The sequence below is a fragment of the Microtus ochrogaster genome, chromosome 16, assembly GCF_000317375.1.
Source record: "Microtus ochrogaster isolate Prairie Vole_2 chromosome 16, MicOch1.0, whole genome shotgun sequence".
Taxonomy (NCBI): Eukaryota; Metazoa; Chordata; class Mammalia; order Rodentia; family Cricetidae; genus Microtus; species Microtus ochrogaster.
The window spans coordinates 26,695,148-26,701,181 of NC_022018.1; positions in this window are offsets into that span (position 1 = coordinate 26,695,148).

The following is a 6,034-nucleotide window of genomic DNA, read 5'->3' on the forward strand; positions in this document are numbered from 1 at the left end:
CTGTGTGTGTATGTTGTGTGCATGTATACTGTGTGTGTGCTGTAAGCTGTGTGTGTATGTTGTGTGCATGTATACTGTGTGTGTGTGCTGTAAGCAGTGTGTGTATGCTCTGTGTGTGTGTTGAAAGAGCTGTGAATGCTTTGTGTTTGTTCTGTGTGCATAGGGTGTGTGCATATATGCTGTGTATGTGTGTGCTGTAAGCGGTGTGTGCGTGTATCTGTGTGTGTGTGTGTGTGTGTGTGTGTGTGTGTGTGAGCATGTGCACGCATGTGTAAAGGAGTTGGGAACAAAGAACTGCTGCTACAAATCAGTATGGCCAACACCTGAAAATCCTCTAGAGCAACTTCCAAGCAGGCTTACTAGTGATGACCCAACTTAAATTAAGTTCAGCAAAGTTAGATCCACCCCCATCTACACCACCCTACAAAAATTACAGTGAAATTTCCTGTGAGGAATTTGGCCAATAGGCTCCTCCATCCATCTTCCTATCTTCCTGCAGGTAAAGGAGCCCCCACCCCCACCCCCATGCCCTGACCTCTAGAGAATAATACCCCTCTGTTCACTTTAAAAAGTCCTTCTACAGATATCAGCTCATTTGTGGCTCCCTAAGTGCGAAACAATTACACCCACAAACAGACCAACAGAAAGCAAAAATAGCCTAGTGCATATTTGTCAGTTTGTGGTCTCCTCTGGGTTGAAACACAAAGAGAGAGTTAACACAATGAATGACAACATTACACCTGAAGAAGATGGGGAAACCAGATAACCTGCTCCAGGGCTTCCCTTTGACAGCCATTACAACCCCGCTTGCCTAGAAATATAACTCAACACCCTTGCGCTGCAGCCATCTGAGTGATAACCGTTAGCTTCAGTGCCCTGGAGGAAACCAGCTTCGGCCCAGGACAAACCGGGGATGGGTGGATGGTGAGAGCTGCTTTGCTTTGAACGTTTTCAGATCTCCAGAGAGCACCTATTACCACGCAAGGTGAGGAAGGTGGCTGTTAAATTTATTGCTACTTAAAACTTTGCAGATTGGAGATGCCAAAGAGAAAGAGAGACGCTTATCTGTTGGGCTATTCTGTATTCTAGAGTAATTTGCCATTCTTACTTGCTGTGTGTCACAAAAGTGGCCAATTCAAAGGCTGTCCTTTCCTTCACTAATGGAATTAAGGATGCACATGGCTGGAGCCGTAATCAATGCCGTACTCGTGATGGATTATGGTTTGGCTAAATAGTATGACCTTTAATTATCTTTGATAAAAAAATGCAATTTTCCAATGTCTTTGCTGTTTGTTCTGTTAGTTCCTATACAAATATAAGCTGTCATGTGCTATTTTTATTTAGCTTACAAAAGTTTAGGGCTCATGAAAGGTGCTAGATTAATAGCCCTGGAGTTAAATTGTTTATACCTTTAGTCATTTATTATTAAACCTTTCTAGAACATGTTGTTCTTTTTTTTTGTTGGACTCAGTGTAGTCAACTCATTTTAAGTATTTTTAATATCGTCCTTTTATACCGTGTAAGCATATTTTTAATGAGAACATTGACATCAGACAGGTAAGGGATGGCGTTTGGGGTCATGACGGAACGGAAAGGTTGAGCTACTCTCCCAACTCTGAATGTGATCCACCTCCTGAACAGGGCGCCTGGGAAGTGAATGTTTCCGTGGGATTTATAAGGAATACCAACAACAGCTCCACACATGAAATCAATCTGCTCGGATCAAATAATCAGTCACAGGAGCGACCGTTGGGCACAAGATGAAAACCAGCGGCACAGGAGGAGAATAACTCATCGACGTCTCCTTGAGACTCAGAAAGAAAAAAGCACACCATGATTTTTTTTTCTTAAGGTGAAATGCAACTTTGCTCTTTGTTTTAGAAAAGATAACTTTGACCTTAAAATACATTCAGGCTTGGGTATAACTCAGCAGGAGAAGACAGGTTGAGCAGAAGCACAGTTTTTAATCCTAAAACAGGCGAGGGAGGGGTAGAGGGAGAGGAGAGAAAATTAACACCCTTTCTTCAAATATACTTATTCTGTTTGTTTGTTGAGACAAGATCTCAAAGAACCCAAGATGGCCTCAACTCACTCTGAAGCCAAGGACCTTGAATTCCTGCCCCTTCTGCGTGCACCTCTGGAGTGTTGGGAGTACAGGTGTGTGCACCACTAACACACCTGGATTGTGTTGTGCCTGGACTCGTGGATGTCAGATAAGCAGTCTGCCAACTGAGCTACAATTCTTTTTCTTCCTTCCTTCCTTCCTTCCTTCCTTCCTTCCTTTCTTTCTTTCTCTCTTTCTTTCTTTCTCTGTATAACGTCCCTGGCTGTCTTGGAAGTCACTCTGTAGACAAGGCTAGACTCAAACTCACAGAGATCCTCATGCCTCTGCCTCCCGAATGCTGGGATTAAAGGTGTGCACCACCACCGCCTGGCTTGAGCTGCCTTTCTACCCAGATATTGCCTCCAAAATATCCCTTACTGCATAAGATGTGAGAGTTTTCTTTATAGCTAGCAGAGTCGATACCAACAGGGCAACAGCGTAGATTGCCCTTCTTCTTGAAGCCTTCTTTCTCACTCAGACTTTGCATATTTTCACAGTTGTGGGAAGTTTCTTCTGTTGTGTTTAAAGCATTTGTTCATTTAAATTGCACTGTTCCCCAAGTCCGCTTGTCTGTAGGATATTATGGCAGTAGTGAGTGTTTACAAATTTCAGCTTACTAATTGGGTCAAAATAGTTCTACAGATTATTGTCTATCTTTTAAGTTTATTTACTTGGGAGAAATTGTGGTAATTAGAAACTTATTTAAACCAATGCCTCTGTTAAAACAAATTCTCTTTGAAGGAAAGTTCCTCTCCAGGAGGCATCCCATAATAAGTGCTTTATACTTTCTCTGGGGCATGATTTTAAGTAGAGTGGGGATGTATAATGCTGGGGATTGAACCCAAGACTGAGCAACACGTTCAGTCCTCCTGTGGCATTTTAAAAGAGAACCTTCCGAAAGCTCTAGAGGTAGTTTCCTTCTGTCCTTTGTTCTAAGGCTCTCCACTCAGCATCCAGGAGAAGTACAGAAAAGCACTCTTCTTTATCATTTGGCTTAACTGATAAGTAACCACACACACACACAACACACACAGACACAGTTCAGCAATGGCACAGAAATAGCTGAAAAGACACGAAGAAGAAAAACATCACTAGTTTGACAGTCCTCCTTTCCCATGCATCACGGAGAGCTTCCCTAGTCTACCAGCCTCTCCAAGAAATGGGTTCCTGGGTCTGTAATTTCTTAATGACTATGCATTTGTGTACGTGTCTGGGGCTGGGGTCCAGTATGTGCACATATGTGTGGAGGCAGGAGGATGACCTCAGGTATCACCCTCTGGAGTGATGCTTACAAAGAGTGTCACCCATTGGCCTGGAGCTCTGCCATTAGGCTAGCCTGGCTGGCCACTGAGACCCGAAGAGCCTCCTGTCTCCACCTCCCAACACCGGATTGCAAACATCAGCCACCGCAACCAGCATTTCAATGTGTGTCATGGGGTTGGACCTTGTGCTCTGTGAACTGAGCCATCCTCCCCACTGCTAACATATATTTGAATGGCAGTGGGCTCCACAATAGAGGAGCCTGAATACACTTGTGTTCCTGCCCTGGGCTTGAGGAGATGCTTGGGTGGCATTTTACCTACATTCCTTTAACTCCAAGAGAACCCAGGGGCTTAAAACCCATCTTGCATTTGGCCTCCAGAGTCATTTTTTTCACTCGGACTTGCATGCCATGTTCTCTGTATAAGCTAGTTAACCTCTCCAAGAATGCTCACAAAGAGGGCCACAAGACGTCCCTTCAGATACAAACCTTTCCTAGGCTCCGAATTCATGGGCCCCCCAAGGAAAAGCAGAAATGAGTCTTGCCAGCACTTCTGTGGGTGTTCCCCTAAGAAAAGCAATGAGTGATGGAAAATTATGTAAGATTCAACACAAAAATGGGTTTTCCCCTTTGAGACACTCAGTACAAAACAACATCCAGAGAGGTCTCAATATGCAAGCCTCCCTGGGTGTCAAATGCAATTCCTCACCAATTCCCCATGCGTGAGATATTGTGCCCTTCATCCTGGGCAAGTGCCAGCCAGTGCAGATTGTCACTCCCCGCTGCAACTTTGACATTCTGCTTTGCTAGAGAAGAACCTTCCCTGAAGGCCAAAGAGGAGCATATTTAATGGAATACACCAAAGACCCTAAAGATAGATTCTGGTGAACCCTTGAGTGTCCAATGGGATAAGGATGAGATGGAAATATCTCAGAGACCATTCATTAAAAGAACAGATTCAAAATGGAAAGATGGCTTGATCCGTGAAGGGTTTGCTGTGCAAGCATGAAGACCTGAGTTCAAACCCCCAGAGTCCATCAAAAGGCCAGGTGCGACAGAGCAGACCTGCAGTCCCGGCACTGAGATGCGATGGGAGACTCTCTGAAGCTTGCTGACCAACCAATCTACCAAAACCGGTGATCCCCACGTTCAACAAAGAGACACCGTCTCAAAATGAGATACGGAACAATTGAGGAAGACATCCAATGGCTTCTGACCTCCAGAGGCTTGTGCACTTGCACATGCACACATCCCACAGACCTAACCCAAGGCAGATGCCCAATCCATGAGGGAAATTTGAACAGGAGTGTTGAACAGGGGAATGGAAGTCAGCAAGGAAGAAAGGAAGGAGAAAGAGTGAAGGGAGAAGGGGAAGGTGGTGGGTTAGGTATATATGATATTGAGGATGGGGGAAAGGGCAAGAGAAGGAGCTGATGAGGTAAGAGACAGAGGAGAAAGTTTGCTTTTAGCCTGTAAATAATTGAGTAGAAATTAATTCTTGATTTTAAAATCTTTTTTCCATTCTTTAAAGTAATAACAACTCTGGGGAAAAATATTTTACTTCAAGAATCCTTTAATTTCATCAAAAAAAAATCCCTACAGATTGCAAAATCCAGATCTATTATATAACTTGCCTTTGTAAGATATCAAGTAGAAAAAGAGAGAGAGAGAAAGAAAATCAATTGGTTTCTATTAACCTCTCAAAATACTCCCTCTTCAACAGGCATGACAGGAACAAACGTGCCCTCCACCCCTAAGGCACAGCCCATGCTTCTTCTATGGCCATCTGCTTACATTAAATATTTGATACTTCAAGAGTGACTTGCTCAGGGGGAGAGGCTCACCTGAGGCAGGTTCTGCTAATGCCATTTCTCAGTAAGCCCGTCAGGGGAGACCTTCAAAGAGACAACACTTCACCTCCCTTGCCAGAAGTTTTCTTCTCATCCGTCTATTTTTAGAAGTGCAGCTGGGAAGTCCGATGGCTAAGTGGACTGCTGGACTCGGAGGCGGGGAAAAAGTCAAAGCACTGGAGTGGCTCTTGGATGGAGACCCCACAGTTCACAAAGGAAAGTTCTAGAAACATGTCTGATATGGTGAGGATAGTGTACCTTCATCGCAGGCCAGTGGCTTTCCCTCGCCACACACTGTTGCTGTAACTATGAGAAGCAGTCTCAACACGTTCTAAGTCCAACCAGATGAAGTTGGACAACAAGCCATCTGTCCCCTCTCTATGTTGACTTCTGAGGGCTGACAACGGGTCAGCGCGCATACTTGACAATTGCTCTACCACTGAGCTTCATCCTCAACTGCACTGGCAAGAAGATATTCTAAGAGCCATCAAAATGCATGAAAAGGACTAAGAATTTTAGCAGGGGCAAAATAGCTCAGTAGGTAAAGATGCTTGCGGCCAAGCCTGATGATCTGTTTGACACTGGGGAAAGAATGGAATCACCTCACCTCCCAAAAGATGCCCTTTGACCTCCACATGTGCAGTAGAGCATGCATGTATTGAGGTACACACACATGCATACATACACACACATGATAGATGATAGAAGATAGATAAATAGATAGATAATAGATAGGTAGATAGATAGATGATAGATGATAGATAGATAGATAGATAGATAGATAGATAGATAGATAGATAGATAGATAGATAGATAGAT